Source organism: Acomys russatus, chromosome 15, assembly GCF_903995435.1.
Source record: "Acomys russatus chromosome 15, mAcoRus1.1, whole genome shotgun sequence".
NCBI lineage: Eukaryota > Metazoa > Chordata > Mammalia > Rodentia > Muridae > Acomys > Acomys russatus.
In genome coordinates, this window is record NC_067151.1 from 18,281,226 (window position 1) to 18,301,763 (window position 20,538).

Below are 20,538 nucleotides of genomic sequence, written 5' to 3' on the forward strand. Positions count from 1 at the left end.
TCAATTCTGCAGCTGGGGAGAGACTCGATAGCTCTGTAGACCTTAGGGCCATCTCTCTCAACTGCAGCAGGTGGTGAAGAGAGAGGCCATCACCCCCACCCCCATACCACATCACAGAAGAAAAGTGGCAGGGCCAGCTTTTCCTTATCCTGTCCTCAGGGCTGGCTCATTGGTGCACCTTCTCCCCCCAACAGGGAAAGCACTACTGCTGCCAAGGAGAAGTGCAAGGCCCAGTCTCTCCCAAGTGCCACTGGTGATGAGGAGCAGGGACAGTTTTCTCTCTCATGATCCTGGGGCCAGCTCTCCTGACTGCCATAAGTGACAAGGGGCAAGGATGGGAGAGAAGGCATCACCTCCACATCTACATCACTTCATGGGAGATGAGTGATGGGGACAGCAATCCCACACCCTGTCATCAGGACCAGCTCCACGGTGCTACCTGGGTGGGGTGCAGGGTCTGCTCTCCCGAGTGCTGCAAGGAGTGAGAGATGAGGCCAGATCTTCAGAGTTCCACATCCAGTGAGGGGCAGGGCCAGTTTGGCACAGCCCCTGCATATTCAGGGGGTCCCCAGATGCTGCCCTGATGAGGGACATCTCCATGTTCCCTAGTGGTACTATGACACAGATATCAACACCCACTCCTGCCCCTGCATGGCCATGGATTCAGACATGACCCTGACTGGGACCTCACCATGGCCCCATGTGGCAGGACTGGCCACTTACATCAGGTTGCTTTTTCTCCACCTTTGGGTCCCCAGTGATGTAATTATTCCTAATGCTCAAGCTGCTGCACTTCTCTGTTTCTCTCATCTGACAACCACATACGCACACATTGTGATGGCTCCAGTTGCAGGCTAGTCACAATGCTGGCAGGCCTCTGGCTGACATTCTCATCCACTCTGCATGGTGCGATGGCGAGCAGGTATCTGTGGCCCTTGTGTGCTCTGCATCGGAGGGCAGGTCTGTGGGTGGCATGATGGTCCTCAGGTCTCTGTCTTTCTTCTTCCATGCTGAACTGTCTGGGTTTGATTTGATTGGATTGTTATGAGTCCTTGGAATAAAATAGCTTTGGACACAAGACATGCATCAAGCCAAGATGAACAAAGGACTGCCATTGGCTCTGGCCCTGACTTACATAAGAACACCACCACCAAGAAGGTGTCTCTTTGTCCATTGCCTGTGGGTACCTTTTTCATCTTAAGTGTGGTATGCAAGAAAAGGATACAGAAAAGAGCAACAATAGGACAAATGCTCACACATAGGATCCAAAATAGTCATACTTTCCCTAAGTTTTCAGTGATAGATCACATCCATATGAAAAAATATAGACCTCTTGGTTCTTCATCTTCTCTTCTTTTTTTTTTTTTTCTATTTCATCAATTTATTTGTTGCAGGGTACACTGCTACAGTGCACAGGTGGCCACAGAGGACCACTTGCAGGAGTTAGTTCTCCTCCTCTACCATGTGGGACGTTTGCCTTCAACGCTGGTCGTCAGGCTCTCTGGGAAGTGCTTTTGCCCTCTGAGCCATGTCACTGGCCCATCTTGGCTGTTTTCTGTTAAATAGGAGGTAAACTGCTTTGGACCACAATAGATAACATGACAGGTAGCTGTTTTCACAGCTTTTGATTCAGTCCACAGAGGGTTCCATATGGTGTTTCTCCCTACCATCTTACTTGGACAACTATAGAAGTGGGAGGCTTTGCAGTCTTCCATACACTTTATTAATAATACTTTTGAGAAAACAGTGCAACTCTCCTTCAACCAAAGGTGGCAGGCTTGTAGATGGTGAGATGTCACTCAAACCTCTTTTCTTGTATCCACAGCCACCCCCAGGTGCTTGGCCTTTCTATTACTTCTTACTGAGCCCCAGCCCTTCATCACCAACTCAATGCAGGTGCCAGCTTCTTAGCTGTATGTTTCTGTCATCCCTTCCCCAAGCTCCTGCCTAAAACCTGTGCTATAGACATTTCTTTATTACTCTCCATTCCCTAGAGAATGAGTGCTGTGGTTCCATACCATTGTTTAAGAGGAAGTGGGCTGTTCTAGACATGACACTTCAAGTCAAGAGAATTCCCACTCTTTTAATTTTTCTGGAGGGAATGTGCTGATTTATTTGATAAACTTATGGTATGAAATGAAGCAAATGTAGAGCTCGACCTTGTGCCCATCCACATAAGCTTTGTAATAGTTTCAAGCTTAATATCTTAACACTTCACTTATGCAAGTGACCCTTGACATTTTTAATGCCAGGAGTGAGATCATCACATCCTTAGATGTGGGTGACTAGCAAACCACTTCACTACTCTGTCCACAAAGGGATCAGAGCCACGAAACTAAATACAGCGCCCAGCCATACAGAGACTGGAGTATCGAATGTAGGAAGAAAGGATGCTGTTGAGTAGGAAACCACATACCTGATCAACCTTTTTTTTTTTTCTGAGTCAATTACTTTTTCTGAACCATGCCCTCAGGTTCTAAAACTAGACCTATTCCCAGGTGCTGGGGTACTGGTGTATTCTTTGAAGCAGCTTTCCAATAATACCTTGGAGGTCGTGTTGCAGAGCATTATAGGTATAACTTATTTTCTAAACCAAAATTGATATTTTGTAGACTTATTGATCTCATGTGAGTAAGGACAGTGAGTGGAAGTTAGCGTTGTGGCTGAGCAGAAATCCCCAACTTCTGACCTCAGGGAAATGAAAGTACTCAGGTCAAACAATCTGGGCTCTACAGGATAAATTTGTTTGATTGGTTTTGATTATTTTGTGGGTATGCAAATTCTGTTGATGATGACATTGGAAATAATTTTACTCAAGGTTTAATCCCTCCAGGTCAGAAACTGAACTTACAGTGCTGTTGTTACTACCAACATCTGCAGACACAGATTTGCTTGCTTCAGCAGCCAGCACAGCCTTTCTACACAGCTACCACAACTCCTCATAGGCATGCCCCTCTATGGTGTCTATGGTTACTTGTCACTAAAAATACCACATAATAAAGAAAATGTTTATATATATGTGTGTGTGTGTGTGTGTGTGTATACATATTTTAAATTTATTATAAAACTTTTATAGCTTATTTTCTCACTTTCTATTTTAAAATCCTGTATTATTCATTCTAATTGCTAAAAATCAAGAGCTGTGTTGAATGCCTAAATTAACAGCAGATGCAGGTTAAGTGAGTTCTAGACAAGTAAAAATTTAAGATATCTCCGTTTTTACATTTAAAACTTATTTCTTTGAGATTATAATATATTTTATCATTTTCTCCCTACATTTCCTCCTTCCAAAACCTCCCACGTTCCCTTCTTAGTCTTTTTAAAATTCACGGCCTCTTCCTCACTACTTATTTTTACATGCGTATATGCATATGTATATACATATGTATTCCTAAATATAATCTGCCCAGGCTGTATACTGCTACTTGCATGCATGTTTTCATGGTTGCTCACTTGGTATTAGATAAGCAGTCCATGTCTCCTTCCCTGAGCTAGACTGTTTGTCCCTTGCTCAGCAATGCTTGTGGCTGATAGTCCTGTGTTTGCACAAAGGAACTGAAGTCTCGTGCTCTTCCTCTGCTCACTTTGGCATGCCTGTGGGAGCTGCCCTTGTTCAGCTCATGTTTTTACAGTCCTGCTGGTGAGCCTATAGGGGTGTAGCTTCTGACATTACTGGCAGACACAGTCTCATGGCAAACTCCCTCATCTTCTGGCTCTTGCAGTGTTTTTGTCTCCTCTTTGGCAATGTCCTTGAGCCTTAGGTGTGGGAGTGATCTGTAGATGGATCCATTGAGACTGGGCTCCACAACTCCACAGTTTGATTGGTTGTGGTTTCCTGAAGCGGTCTCCATCTGTTGTAAAGAGATGTCTCCTTGATGAGGGATGAGGACTCTACTACACATCGGTATAAGGACAAATGTTTAGACTCTAGTTGGAATTTTGCTCACTAAGAGAGCAGTGGTTGTTGCGTTGTTCTCCAAATCCATGATTTCACTAGCCCTGGGTAGTAAGGCAGCTTTTAAGCTAATAAAGAACAACTACATCATTTGCAAGAAAGGAGGCAACTGGAGAACCTTCTGTTAGACAAATCCAGCCCAATTGAGCCAGTCACACACTTTGAATCCTCTGTACTTCCTAGATTTTCTTCGGATGATGTTTGATCTTGTAGGTGTACATGACATAAACATCAAGAGAGTAAAGTGGACTAGTGTGATGTCATGGGCAGAGCAAAGGAGGAAGGGGAATATAAGGGCATATGCCAGGTAAAACTGCTCCAGTGCAAAACGATCCTCAAACAACACAATACCTTATATGGTTAATAGGCACAATGATAATTCTAAGAGTTCGGAATTCACAAGCCAGTTCTAAAAGTGACTACACTGAACACAAAACTAAAAAGTTTTACAAGCCATAGATTGTATACTTGGCCAAGCAACTGGTAGTGAAGAAAAGTCACTTAGAGAAAATAAAATACAAAAGCCAAACAGCTGAACCCTAAAAGGACTTGGAATTAGCCATCTTTACATGGTCTCTGCTGGTCACAGTCCTGGAAGTTAGAAGTGTAGAAAAACTGCAAATACTTCCACCCAGGGCCAGGAGGCCAAGGTTGATTCTAGCTCTGCCGTGGGCAGCCATCTTCAGGTGACTGTTTTATTTTTCTGAAATACTTTTGTGTGAAGCCTGTAATTTAAATGTCTTGCTAGAGTCTTCTTTACTGAGCCTTACAGCTTTGTAGCTCACCTGAAGCAGTAATATTTCTCCCAGTTGTTTTATTGTGAATGAGAACATTGGGGAAAAGGCACAGTGCATTGTGTGTAAGCTCAATGGTACAAAGACGCACGAAACATATCTGCAACTCACTATAGTTTTTAAAATTTTTTTCCTTTTGTTTGGCTCATAGATTCTCGTAGGCCAGGATTGACCTTGAACTCTTTGCGTTGCCAACAATGACCTTGAACTTATGATCCTCTTGCCTCTGCCTCCTGAATACTGGGGTTCGAGTCTTGTGCTACCATATTCTACTTACAAAGTGCAGGAGATGTAAGAGGTATGCACTGTAAGCCAGCCATGATAACTGTCTCTGTTTGGCATCACTGAGGCTGTAAACATGGTTTGGGAATCGTGGCTCTCTCTGTGTATCAGAAAAGGGACTATCAGGGTGATTTCGTCCCATCCACACAGCTCTAAGATGGTCCCAGGGGACGTGGCTCTCCACAATGAGTCTCAAATGTCACCTCCCATAGCAGAGCAAGAGCCAGCCTACCTCACTAGCCATGTCTATTCTTCATATTTGACCACGTCCCCTGAATGGGGAGACCTGGTGGCATGCAGAGGAAGGATAGCATACTACCAAGAAGAGACTTGATACCCTATGAGCATATACAGGGAGAGGAAGTCCTCCTCAGTCACAGTCATAAGGGAGGGGAGTAAAGGGGAAAATGGGAGGGAGGGAGGAATGGGAGGATACAAGGGAGGGGATAACCATTGAGATGTAATAAGAATAAATTAATAAAATAAAATTCAAAACAAAACAAAACAAAACAGAATGAGCGTGCGATCATACACATTTTGACATCATCTACGCTCTTACATTGCCCACATGATACCTCCAAAGCAGTGAATGACTTCAATTTTTCACTTTCGCACCGTAAATGTGTTCAGCATTATGAACGCCTCAGGGATGGTTCTGAAACCCTGAGCACAGACAGCAATCAGCTCAACTCAGACATTTTTCTGAAAGCCAAGAAACTCCCAGCAGCTAATAATTAGCGCGATTGAGCAACGGAGAAGGAAAGCAGACCTGTCAGCACCAAGGAGAGTAGTTTTTCACCTTGTAAAATTGCCAGCGGCCCACTCCCTTTGCAGCTGGTGCAGACACCCTAACATTAGAGGAGACTGCGCCGTGGTGCCTTCAAACTGTGCTTGTGCACTAGCAGCTAAGCTTGTTAAGTGAAACCTGTGAGTTAGGCTGCCTTTGTGATTTGGGTAGTTTTTTGTTGTCTGCATGTGTGATTACGATTTCTTACCAGTATTGTCTGCCCTAGATAAATTGTATTTGAAATACAAGCATACAGATTGGCAGTCATTGGCATGCTGGGTAATACTCCATGAGAGTGGCATAAACATCTTTCATGTGTGAAGTGGGATATTTCAGAGTTATATCTACATTTTTTATTTACCAAATGTCTTTATTTGTTTTGTGTTGGGTAGATGTATATGCCATAGAATGCATGTGGAGGGCAGAGGGCAACTTGGGGGATGGCAGATCTGTTCTCTCATGTCTCCATTTAGGTCACAGGGATGGAACTCAGGTTTTTAGGTTTGGGCTAAGAGCCTCTACCTGCTGAGTCATCTGATCAGCCAGGCCGGAGCCTTTGAATGTTGTATTTTCTTGGGGCAGACTAACCCTTTCTTCAAGTGAGATTCATAATTGATGTGCACGCATCGTGAGTGCGTGCATGAGAATGGGTGTGTTTGTGAGTGTGTGTGTTTCCCTTAAACTGATGCAAACCAGGCTGAGCCAGCTCAGCAATTCCCAGCTCTATGCGAGAGAAGACAGGTTGCATGTGAACAGAGCTAGGTTGTGTTCACACACTGTTAGTGTCTTCCTTCTCCTTAAAGAGCAGCTACGCTCCCGAAATGCACTTCAGACCATGTCATTTGACCACTGCAGCGTCCTGCTGGTTTCTAACAAAGAATTCCAAAGTTTTCCGGAAATCAGAGAAGATAGCGGGAGACCTCTTGTCTTCTGGTTTCCCTTTCATTTCCTTCCTGCCTTATCTTTGTAGCACCACCACTGACTGCTGAGTAAACAACTGCACACTGCTGACAAAACCCATCCTTTTTACTGCCCCTACGAACTCCACCAGAGTGTGGTGCACACACGGCCTCACATAGACTCTAAAGTTCTCCTATGTGTGACTTCCTGTTTTCAAGGTGTCATGATAAATGTTTGTTCTACATTACAAATGACTCCTTTAAGGTGATTTTTTTTTTCTCTCAATCATTCCTCTGTTTACCCTGTTTATATAAAATGGGAATAAAAATCACAATTACTTCACAATTTCTCATTTTGATTCAGTCTTTGAATATTATGATAGATAAACGGTAACTTTTAATTCTGAGGCAATTAAAGATGTTGAGAGAATGTTTGGAGCCCCCAGAAGGACTTGGCCTGGCAGGTCTCTCTCCACAGGGTCCCGTTCTGCTCCTTTGTCATTGCCGTGGTTATTTCCAGTTATTGAGTCTAATTATTGAGTCTTGCCTAAAAGGCTGGCTCATGTGGTCATTGTGCTTGCTAGATTGCAGTATCATTAGCTTCCCTGTGTACCCCTTACCTTGAAGGCAGAACTGAGGTCATTCCAAGAGACACACAGGGAAAGAGCGGTCTGAATGGAGTATTCGACAGAAGTAAACCCTTGCTCTGCAGCCCAGCATCACTGGGATTCCATTTAATCAAGCAGTAGCATCCACCTCTTCTATATAGACCCTCAGGGACAGCAAAATGGTGGCGCCAAAACAGACCTTTCACACCTTTTTTATTTTTAATACCAATGTATTATTACTTTGGGAAAACTAAGTTAAGGAAATTATAATTCCCTAAAATTACTGTAAAGGGAAAAGGAAGTGAAGGAGAAAGTTATAGCTTCTGTTGAATTCCCCAGCACAGTGTGCCTTGCTGAGAAACTGTGGCTTTCATGACATCACACATGAGCTCAGGCCCACACTCCTACTGTCTGTTGCTAACATCCTTTCTGTCCTTTCTGCCACCCTGTAAAAATAATGTCTTCTCTCCTTGGGGAGCAGCTGGGCTGTGGCTGCTCCTGTGACAGCTGTGAGTGGAGGTGGCCTGCTCACTCTCACTCTCAGCTGCTTTTCAGAAGCTCTCTTCTAAAACAAAATCTGACTTTTACTTCAAGTTTGTACAAGTGGGACTCTGAACAGAGTATTGAAGATTGACCAGTAACTATCAGCACAGCTGAAGCGTTTTTAAAAAGTTATTATTCTCCAAAACATATTGTTATTTGATTCATTTTTAAAAAAAAGAAAACAGCCCAAATCAATAGATAATAGTGTTTGAGGTGCAACTTTCATTGACTTTAGGGTAGTAGAAATGTACCAGAAGCAGACAGTATCTGGATTTTGTGCTGGCTTGACAAGCTAGCCTGTGTGCAAAGTTACACCTCGCTTCAGCTGGCAGCTGCTGCCCACTGCTGTGTGATTCCAAGTGACTCCAAACAATAGCTGGTCAAGTGTGCTTTTCACAACAATATCTCTTTAGAAAGATGTCCCAGCTCTCTTCCAGTGTTCAATATCATCTCTTAGGGAGTTCACACAGATCAAAAGGAAAGACAGAGCAGCCACTCGGAGTCCATTGCATTGGTAAAAAGTCACACATACTCTGCTCACACAATGTGTATGCTCTTTCTACTTAGCTATTAGAGCATGGACCTGTAGAAATGCCACAGAACAGCAAAGACATACAGAAATACAGAAATGGATGTTTCTTTAGGTCATGGTAGGATTTAGTTCTGGTAGCGGGGTGTGTGTGTGTGTGTGTGTGTGTGTGTGTGTGTGTGTGTGTGTGTATGTGTGCATGTGTGTCTGTTTATGGTTAGTATTCATTGTTTACTTATAAGTAAAGCTAATATTTCCTAAAACCTACTACATATGAATGTCAAATAGAAACTGCTATGACATAGAGTTAGAAAATAGACAAAAATGTTGCAGAGGCAAATGTGTGTTTTCTTTTCCTCTTTCTTCTTTTCTTTTATTCTATATCTCCTGAAGAGATTACTCTTGCTCACCTGTTTCTAGTGATTTTCTTTGATCACACCACCAGCTTTTATATTTGTATGGCAAAAGTTTTGTATGTGATTGAAAAGTATTACAATCAAATAAATAAATAAACTCAACATTGGGTAAGAGACTTGATGGTTAATCTACATTGGCAGCTACTTGGAGAGAGGGAAGACACACCTCAAGAGGGCCTGCCAGGGCTTTCATAGTCAGTAGATTATGAGACTCTGCCTCAGTGAATGATGCAATCCTCCACTGGGAACCAAATCTAAAAAGCTAACTTTTCCATCAAGGAGTACATGTGTGGCTGAGATGGGACAGCAACAGCAGCAGAGAGAAAGAGGGTCCAAAGGCCTTTGCTCTGGGTATAACAGGGCCAGGAGCTAGTTGTGTCCAGCATTTCTCTCTGTACTTCAACTCTTAAGCTTTTAGGCTGGTAGCCTTGCTATTTGGGGCCTTGGGGCAGTTGGTTGTGGCAAGAAACCCTGAACTTTCTTAACGGTCCGGCTGATAGCTCTGGCTGCTATACATTAACTCTTAAACTTTCAGCCAAGTAACCTTGTTATTTGGGGTCACTGTTTATGGTGAGAAGAAAGAAAGAAAAAGAAAACGAAAGAAAAGAAAGAAGAGAAGAAAAAAGAGCAAGAAGAAACAAGAAAAAAGAAAGAAAGAAAGAAAGAAAGAAAGAAAGAAAGAAAGAAAGAATAGCCATACATTCACACAAACATAGTGAGGGCCCACAGATCATTCATAAGAACATATATAGACAATCAGAGAGGAGGACATGTTTTTGGAATAAGCAAAGGGCTTTGACAAACAAGGTCTTACAGGCTTCACAATTTCACACACACGCACACACACACATACATACATACATACATACATACATACATACATACACACAATCAAACATATGAATATACAATCTGACGTATGGATAATATATACATAAATACATAACAGCTGTTGGATGAAATGAATTTCAGCAGACTTCAACACATGTGTACTTCTGCCCTGAGTTTTTTGCATCCTTTAAAATGAAGGTTCTCTGTGTATGAAAAATCATTGCACAAAAAGGGAGTTACAGAAGGACTCTTGACCTTAAGTTCTTTCATTAGAACTATATCTAAGTAGATATTTTTACTCCTTATAAGTTTAAAGCAGTGTTTTACCTACATACTCATCATGAGTTGAAAGTGGAAGTTTTAATTTTTTCTTATTTCATATGTACATTATTTTTCCAAAGCAAACGTTTTTATTTTTTTAATTAATTTATTCATTTTACATCTAAATTGTTAGCCCTTCCCTTGTATCCTCTTATTCCTACCTCCCTCCTTCTCGCTTCCCCCTTCTCCCCTCCCTTATGTCTGTGATTGAGGGAGACCTCCTCCCCCTATATATGCCCTTAGAGTATTGAGTCTCTTCTTGGTAACTTGCTATCCTTCCTCTGACTGCCGCCAGGCCTCCCCATCCAGGGGATGTGGTCAGAAATGGGACACCAGAGTTCATGTGAAAGTCAGATCTCACTCTCCACTCAACGGTGGAGAATATCCTGTTCATCGGCTAGGTCTGGGTAGGGGTTCAAAGTTTACTGCCTATATTCTCCTTGGCTGGTGCCTTAGTTAAAGCAAACGTTTTTATTTCAAGATTTTTTCTAAGAAACAGGTATCTTTCTTGTCTAGTATATCAAACTATTTATTCTTTTTTAAATATTCATATCATCTTTCTTATCGTGGTGTACACCTTGCCCTTCTAATGCTAGAATTAACATATTTCCTTTCTAGTATAATACCAGTTCTTGACACATGGTGGTTCACAGAACTTCTTGCAGATTTTGCTATGCTGCAAGAGGTGTTTTAACTTACTTGAAACAAGTCATAAATTCTATAAAATCATCATCAGGAGTTATGAAATCATTAATTCATTTAAATAGCACTATTTCTAAAGGTACATCTTCAATATAATCTGTAGAAAATGTGCCCAACGGACTGAAGCAATAGACAGCGAGGGTCTCTGCCATGCCAGATACATGAGACAAGCTTGGAAAGGCATACAGCAATGATAAGCAGTCTCAAGGCAAAATCACTGGGGCTTTGCTTAAACCAGGGGCCACACCCATTCATCAGCTGGGCAAGAACAGGTGGGCTGCTCCCAGGAAGCTCCCTTGCTTGCCTTTGCCAATCCAACATCCAATTGCTCCCAGCAAATTTGAACACCATACCGGTTTTCTGTATATCTCATGGCTTTTGTTTCTTTTCCATAAAATTATAGCATTGCCACAGGAAAAGCAGAGAGAAACCAGAAGGTTTTCCCTCCCCAATTTTGTCAACCTGGAATATAATCTTCCTTCATTTTAGTCTCTTAGACCTTTAATGCACAGGAACCTATAGGCTGAATCACTCTAAGTGCCTGCTAACAGCTTTACTTCTGAGTTTGACTGTAAGGATATTGGTTCCCAAGGCAAGTAGCACACAGGCCCACTGAGGTAGAAAAACCTCTGAGTAGAAGAGGCAACATCAGATGTGTCTGGATCTCATGGTAGACAGAACATGAAAAGCGAGTCCTTCCTGAGCTTGTGTGGGCATCAAGACTGCTGGTCATGGGTGTCATTCTCCTGCCTCATCTGCCTTCCATTATGGAGTTACATAAGCACCTTTCCAGGAGATACGGGGCCTTCAGGCTCAGATACAGGCTGCACCATGGATGAATGTTTTCCTGCTGTCTCCATCTTGTGACAATGATCAGCTACTGGTTTCTTTGTCTCTAGCTCACAGCCATGGTGGTGTGCACAGCCTACAGCTACGGAAGGCAAGCTAGAAAGTCGTCATTGTAAATAGTAAATCTATACCTATAATATGTAATAGATTATATATATCTACACATAATTCATGTGTATATAGTATATTGCACTATACAGTACTACATATTTTAGTACACATAGTATACTAATTTCCTTTTCACTAAAAAAAATATATATATACTAAATAATACAAATAGGGATTTTGGTGCTGTAAGTGGCTCTAGTCCTGAGGTTCTCAACCTATGGGTCATAACCATTGGAAAACACATATTTCTGAGCAGTGCCCCCATTCCTAAGACCGTCAGAAATAACGTGCTTTCTGATGTTGATGACCCACAGGTTGAGAACTGTTCCTCTAGAGAATAATAGTTTTAAGGATTGGTTTCTTTCATCGGTTTTAAGGTTTTTTCATGATCTTTCTGATCCTAGAGAGAACACTGGCAATTTCTGATATGAACTCTTTAAAGGGATAGACACAGTAAATGCACTTAGTACTACTAACTCACCACTTGTGAGAGCCGAGGTACTTAGTGGCTATACATATGATCCTTCACAGCATTTCTGGGAAACAAAGAGCATAATGATTTAGGCTGGTGGCTCCTGGCATCGAAGGATAAAGCAATAAATGAAAAGAATGAACTCAGAGATTCAATTTCCCAGCTCCAGATGTGCACAAACAATCTACAGGCTTCTAAGTGTGCCCTGAAGGACACTCTTCTGTCCTGAAAGCCATAAGATTGAAGTTGCTTGTAACCAAAGCCAAGCCCTCATCATGTAACTGGCTGATGTACAGGGAAGTCAAATTCACAGACTCCAACCAGAGTATCCGAGTGTCATCAGCAGAGTGAGAGCCTATCAAGTAAGCTGGGCATGGCAGTTACCCCTTTGAAGCTAGAAAAATGGAACTCCTAATTTCTTATTTACTTTGATAGAGAAAGTGGTATCAACAACTTTAATGACAACTGGGTCACCACACTACCCTTTGTATATTAGCCTCCCCACCTCAGTCCGCTGCAACTAATTCTACACTGCCCATTAGAACAGTGGTGATGAGGCTCAGTTACTGAGTAGAACGTTGTTGATGCCCTTGTGATTCCATGCACCTTCACAAACCCTCATTATTGGCCAGTAAACCTATATCCAGACTCAAAAGTTTGAGGCTGCAACACACACTGGGGTTATGACATACTCTATTCATGTGAAGGCTTTGAGTTTTCAAATTCACCCATATCTCTGAGAAACAAGTATGGAGATGGGTGGGAAGCATGTGGAAGAAGCATAAAGGGTAGACCATAATATGAAGAGAAGTGACTTATTCACAGATGCTCAGTGGTAGGGGACCTAGATTTAATGCAGCAGTTTACAGAAGTAAAAAAATAAAGCTGCACTAATGGTTCATTTGGTGGTTAACTGAAGTTCTTCAAAAGACAACCTGTTCTTGACGGGCAGACAGCTCTATCCTTAGCTTCTTTCTTTCTTTCTTTTCTTTTTTTCTTTTTTTTTTTTTTTAATTTTTTATTTATTTATTTATTTATTTTAATTTTTTTTTTCCTTAGCTTATTTCAATGGAGACTTGGAAGACTCAGAGGGATTTGCACTGTGGAGTGGAATTGCCACAGGAAACCTCTACCTCCAAGAGAAGATGGACCTGTTAGCAGTACGTTAGGAAACCAGTTTGTGAGAGGGGATCCCAGAGTCATTCCACAGATGGGTCATTGGAACGTTCTGCACCAGAGGCAGTACTGTGGGTAAGCACAACGGCAGTTAAAACATTATGTATGATAACTTACATCTTTGACACCCTCTTCTTGCCATTTTGGAACCTGAACTCATGTGAGCCTACACACACACACACACACACACACACACACACACACACACACACACACACACACACATCTTTATGCCAGACTCTAGTCTCCTCCTGTCACCTGATCATGCAGTACACCTTATAACCGCAAGTGCATACTGGGAAAAGGAAGCATTGCACCAGAGGTAGAAATCGTGTTATTAGTGTCACTGTGCCTTTAGGGATTGCTCAGTCTCTGCCACTTATGTTGTATATTCATTTGATGACAGAGTGGCACTGTGTATGCAGAAAGTGAGGGGTGCTAAAGTTGAGGAACAGTTCATGTCTTGTGGTAATTGGAAGCCTGTTATCAAGTGTTCCATTTTCACTGAGGCTTCTCTTTCGTTACTTGGTCATATAAGAACATGGATTAACCGTATTGCTGTTTAAACATTACTCAACCTACATTGTCATGGTTAATATCTTGGATATCCTGGCAAGATTAGGTGTCCTTGGGGATGGACAGTACATTTCTCACTCTGCACAGGATATTTGTTTTAGCAGAATTGTGATCTAGTCATTGTTTTCACTGGGGGGCTAAGTATGGCTTAAGGAGAGGGGTTTAGGTGTCAAGAGACCAGAGGACTTGTGACAGCTACACATGATTAGTAACTTGTGTTGAGAGGAATCCAGGAGGTTCACATGGGTCCATCTCTGAGTGTGTCTGTAAGGCCATACCCAGGTACAGTTTCTATAATGGGAAAGCATCCAAGGGAGGGAGAAAAGATTGCCTTGAATGAGGCAGCACATACAATTGCCAGAGACTGGGAAGCTGAAACCTTGCAGACTAGTGTGCCTATCATGTCTGGTACTGCCTGTGGGCATGATTCCTGTTTCTTCTTCCTTTCAGCATGAGTCACAGCAGTGACTGCAGGGGCTTTCAGCCTTAACCTTGATCCTGATCATTGCTGAATATTCTTCAAAGGTGTCCAGCTTCTTGGGCTGAACAGCTAAGAGTTCTCTAACACCCAAGGTGCAGACGTCCATTGTTGGTCTAGCCAGTCTCCAACCATATGAACTGATCTTGTGAATTCCCTTAATAACTACTTAATTATCTATATCTATCCAACTACATCTATGGATTTTCTCTGTCCCTGAAAAGAGATGTAACCTAGACAGAGTGTAACATACCTTGCTGACTATGGGGAAAGTGTGTAGTGCTTGCCGAAACTAATTGCCAGTAAAGAAAAACACAGTTGGCACGAAAAAAGCAAAGGTATTTCAGTTGTGTAACACACACATGGTCACTCTGACTTGGCATTGTTTGTACATGAAGATTCCTTTTCATGTCAAGTTCACACATGAATTTTTATTGTCCAGTTGTTTTTGTGTCATTTCATTGTAAAAAAAAAAAAAAAAATGAAGTCAGCCCTGTCAACAAGAAACACACACGCAGAAGCTCAAGGTTTGCTTTCAAAGACACAACTCTGGAGGGAGAGGCTCATTCCCACGAAATGCTTAGAGAGCCTCGTGATTTCATACTCATATGCAAGTTCTGCCCATAATGAAAAACTTACAACTTCTTTGCAGACGATTTTGTCATCTCAGACACCCGCTCCCTTTCCTGTCTGGACTATTTTTTGGTTTTTGCTTTTATTTTTAATCCCTGTGAAATCTTAGGCAATCCTTGTGTCTCAAACATGATCTCTCTGTCTACATTGCTGCCTTTAACTTCGTGGATCAAAAATAATATGAAATTTAGTTTTATTTGTAGATATCATCACATTTTAAGTTCTATCTGTCATCAATCTTTTAAAAAGAGGACCCTTCATTATCTATTCCTTTCTCATGGAAAAAATGTGTACTAGTAAACTACAGAACTGAAAGTCGCTTTCAAAAACTGAATTCTATTTAGCAAAACCAGCATGCATTGGAGTAATTATAATTGATATTCCCGCTAATGTATTTTGATCACTATTGTGGTTTAGACACACAAATGTGGCCCACAGATCCATGGTTTGGGTGACTGCTCCCCAGGTGATGGCTGTGTTCTAAGGAAGCCAAAGAGCCTCTAGGAGCAGAGGGTCAGCTCAGAGAAGGGGGTTGCTAGATGTGGAACTTCACAGGTCACCCTAGCTTTTACCTTGCTTCCTGTTTGCTCGATTGGTAAATCGCAAAAATGTTTTTCCATAGTAGTATTACTTATTTTTGCAAGAATTTTTTCCTGTGAATCTACTTTATGATGGCAAATTAGTTAGCTTAATCTCTTTTGTAACTTGCCCATGTGACTAGGAACAAGATTCGTGAAATTCATGATGATGATCCAAACCCACACCATTGTTCCCTTCATTTTGCTGAGGTTTCACATTGGTTTGTTGTTATTGCTGCCTTTTTTCTACCTTTTTTATTTTTATTTAATTTAAATTTATTTTTTAAAATTTATTAATTTTACATCTCAGTCACAGCCTCCTCCCTCATATCCTCCCCCTTCCTCTCCCCCCATTCTCTTTCCCAATTCCTCAGAGAGCAGGAGCCCTTCTCCTGTACCAACTGACCCCAGCCTATCAAGTCTCACCAGGACTGCCTGCATCATCTTCCTCTGTGGCCTGGTAAGGTGGCCCAGCCAGGGGTAAGTGATCAAAGAGTAGGTAACAGAGTCTATGACAGGGACAGCCCCTGATCCCTTTACTTGGGGATGTTTATGAAGACTGAACTGCCTATCTGCTATATCTGAGTGGGGGTTCTAGGTCCTCTCCATGCATGGTCCTTGTTTGGTGCATCAGTCTCTGCTGGTCCCCCTGGGTCCAGATTTGTTGGCTCTGTTGATCTCTTTGTCCAGCTCTGTCCACTCCGGGTCATTCTATGACCCCACTCTTCCATAAGACTCCCTGAGCTCTGCCCAAAGTTTGGCTGTGAGACTCAGCTTCTGCTTCAATGCTTTGCTGGATGGATCCTTTCAGAGGATGTGTATGGTTGGCTCCCATCCTATTTACTCTCTTCAATTGCTTACAGTGTCTGTTCTGTTTGCCCTTCTGAATGAGAATCAAGCATCCTTCCTAGGGTCCTCCTTGTTACTTAGCTTCTTTAGGTATATGGATTGTAATATGGTATTGAAGTCCAGCTTCGGCATCAACTGGGGAAAACTGAGGTGGGGTGTGAATCCTGTGGCTTGCTGGCTGGTGACCCTACAGACTTTCTCTGAGGACAATCTTACAAGCCAGAGCTGATAGTTACCAGCAATAGCTTCCGGTGACAAGCTGGGCCTAGGGCTGATGTCTCATAGTGGGGGCTAGAGCTGATGGTGGCAAGCGGGATCTAGGGCTGATGGCTCCTAGCAGGGGCTTCCAATGATGGTGGCAAGCATCTAAAAAAGAAAGGGAAAGAAGGAGAGAAAAGAAACACACACACACACACACACATACACACACACATGACGATGAAGTAAGATAGACTCCAGCTGGTAGGTTTCAACAAGTTGTTTCTTCTTCTTTTTATTATTATCTTCTGATTTTCCTCCTTATACCTATTCCTCCTCCTCCTCCTCCTTCTTCTTCACTTATCCTTTTCCTTTCACAGTTTATATACCTCAACAAAATCCTTCAAGAACTACAAAAATCACAATGTGTTTACATTCTATTTCTCTGTAAATAAGTGATTACAATGGATATACGTAAGGAAATAATGTTCCACAATACCTTCACATGACCAAGTGTTTTACATATTATAGGTAAGGAACAAACATGACTAAGTTATTTCTGAGAACTCATACATTCCTCTTATTGTGGTGGTGTGTTTGTGTTATTTTCTTCTTTCAGTTTTGCTGTAGTCAAGTTATTTATATCCTGTGAGTTTTTGGCAGGCTGTAGCTAACCTCTGTGGGTGGGAGTTTTCCTTCTAGTATCTTTTGTATTGCTGGGTTTGTGCATAGGTAGTTTAAATTTCGTTCTGTTGTAGGATATTGTGTCTTCTCCATCTATGGTGATAGAAAGTTTTTTCTGGGTAGAGTAGTCTGTATTGATATCTGTGGTCTTTTAGGGTTTATAAGACCTCTGTCCAGGCCCTTCTGACTTTTATGATCTCTGGTGAGAAGTCATGTGTGATGTTGATAGGTTTGCCATAATATGTTACTTGGCCTTTTCCCCTTGAAGATTTTAATATTTTCCACTGTTCTGTACATTTAGTGTTTTGATTATTAAGTGGGAGAGGACTTTCTTTTATGCTCCAATCTACTTGCAGTTATGTAGGACTCTTGTATACTTGTAAGCATTTCTTTCTTTTGATTGGGGAAATCTTCTTCTATGATTTTGTTGAAAATATTTTCTGGGCCTTGGAGCTGGGACTCTTCTTTTTATTCTATTCCTATTATTCTTAGGTTTCATCTTCTTAGGTCTCATCTTCATCATTTTTTTTTAAAGGTTTAACATTTCTTTGATGAATGCATCATTTTTTTTGATTGTATAGTCTACAAATGTGATTCTTTCCTCCATCTCTTGTATTATGTTGGCAATGCTTATCTTTGTAATTCCTATTTTCTTCCCTAAGTTCTCCCTCTCCAGGAATTCTTCAGTTTGTCCTCTATTTACTATTTCCATTTCTATCTTCAGATCTTGAGATATTTTATTTATTTCTTTTACATATTTGTATTTTTCTGTATTTCTTTGAGTGATTTACTCATTTCCTCTTTTAAAGACTCCATCTGTTTGGTTGTATCTTCCTGTATTTCTTTAATGGTTGTCATCATCTTCTTTAGCATACCTTTAATGTAATTTTTTTGTTTCAGTTGTTTTATGGTATCCAGGGCTGCTTGCTGGTGGATAATTGGGTTCTGAAGATCCCATGTTGCTCGGGATTTTGTTGATTGTGATTTCATGCTGAACATTAGCCATATGGTTGTTTGGGTCATTTGGCTGGTAGTTCATGGTATCCTCTTGAGTTCTCAGGAATGTGGGAAGAGCCCTGGACAGGGAGCTAGATGTTCCTGCAGGATCCCTCCTTGGATTTGTGGGTATAGTCTCTAACTGGCAGGTGGTCTCAGGGAACGGCCTGTGGATCTCCTCTGACATGTAATCCTCAGGACTGACTGGGCTCCTCAGGAGCCTGGGGACTCTTCCTCTCCCCAGGGGAGGTCCTGGAGGCTGCCACCCATCTACTGTCTTCCTTGCTCCAATGTTAATGAGCTACTGGGCACAGCAATCTCAGAGAACCTGTGAGCTCAGAGGTTTGCTTGTTCTCCTTTGTGAGATGGCTTTTTCTTTGGAGTGCAGCTAGGCCTGTGGTCCTGCGTGTCTGGGATCCCAAGGTCAGATCCAGGCACCTCAGTAACAGGAAGGTATCCATCCCTTTGGGACAGTTAGAGTATGTGAGTAGTTGGAGGTTGAGACCTCACTGCAGTTGAATCCTGGGAATTTTCCCAGGATTATCCTGGCAACTTGAGGTTAGATCCTCCCTTACATTCCCTCTGGGATTTCTTTTCATCTGGGAAGCACAGAGGCTGGAGTTTTTAGGTCCACAGCCTTTTAGTCATTCTACCATCAGTGGTGTTCTGATGATCCAATAATGTGTGTGATTGGCACCATCATCTTGGATCTTCTTCTACTTCTTTTCTTAGCCAAATTCCCTGAATTTTATATCATATATTTCATGTATAAACAAAAGCATGGTTCATAAGTTGTGAAATATATATATTATAATATAATATATATCTATATTATATAGTATATGAAATGTGGTATATGGAGTATGGTATATAAGGTCTGATATATGTTATGTGGTAAATGCATTAATATTTTCAAACAACTGATGGATTTTTAGAAAACCTCACAAGACTATAAAGGCATCCATACTTGATATAACTTTTAATAATAAGCCATAATTTGTCAGTCATAAATACTTTGAACATTTAAGAAAAATGAATTTGGTGCTGTAAGTGTATTAAATAAAAATTGAGACTGACTGTTTCAATGGTAGCTTCAGTGGAATTCATTTAAATAACAGTTTTAAGTTGGATATAATAAATCTTTGTAAAAGTATTTTCTGTCATGTTGAATATTAGAACTAGTAAAATGAGATCCAAGCCAGTTTGCTTTAAGATATAGATTGGGACACATTGTTTTTTTGTTTGTTTGTTTTTAAATATATTTTATTGATTTATTCATATTATATCTCAATGGTTATCCCATCCCTTGTATCCTCCCATTCCTCCCTCCCTCCCATTTTCCCCTTATTCCCCTCCCCTATGACTGTGACTGAGGGGGACCTCCTCCCCTTGTATATGCTCATAGGGTATCAAGTCTCTTCTTGGTAGCCTGCTATCCTTCCTCTGAGTACCACCAGGGGACGTGGTCAAATATGGGGCACCAGAGTTTGTGTGAAATTCAGAAACCTACAAGAAGAACATTATGATGGACATATCTGGGCCCAGGGTTCCTGCTCAAACTATGGTACCAGCCAAGGACAATACGTGCAATAAACTTCAAACCCCTACACAGATCTAGCCAATGGACAGGACATTCTCCACAGCTGAGTGGAGAGTGGGGTCTGACTTAGACTGGGACACATTGTGTAGGAGACCTTTAAAGACTATTTTCATGTTAAATAGTTTCAGGGATCTGCTAAAAAGTTCTTATTTGTACAAGGGTATAATGCATGAATCATCTGATCTGTATTTGCACCCAAGCCAAAATTGAAAAAAAGTAGAATTACTATATAATCTGTAGCTTATCATAGGCCTATGCATGATTTAAATATGTTTTATTTAAACATAAAAGTGACAATAATTACAGATAAACCATCTCAGAGTTTGGCTTGTGCATGGGCAGGGATCGAAGGTTTTCCTCCATAATACACATTTTTAATGTAAATAAAACAAAACAAAAAACCAAAAAACCAGCCATCTTTCATTTTTTAAAATTTATTTATTTTTAGTTAATCCTAAATTGGAGTCAAACTTGTACTTCCCTCACAGATTTAATTCTCAGCTGGAATGAGGTGATTCTATCCTGTTCCTGATACTTGTTAAACAAAACAAACAAAGCTTTCATGCCTCTGTCAGATGTGGGCTGTGAAGAAGAACACCACCCCCTCCGTGTTACCAACAGGGTCCAGCTCTGTCAGGGAACCCAGTCTGCAGGAGGGAAGGTGACAGTGCCAC

At 41.4% G+C, this 20,538-nt stretch overlaps 1 non-coding gene across 1 annotated transcript; it reads right to left on the minus strand.

The window, feature by feature from the left end:
* Positions 1-1,042: 1,042 nt before the first annotated feature.
* LOC127199672 (small nucleolar RNA SNORA48) lies at positions 1,043-1,186 on the minus strand. Its single transcript, XR_007831951.1, has one exon. It is a non-coding gene; the product is annotated as a small nucleolar RNA SNORA48 (small nucleolar RNA).
* Positions 1,187-20,538: the final 19,352 nt, after the last annotated feature.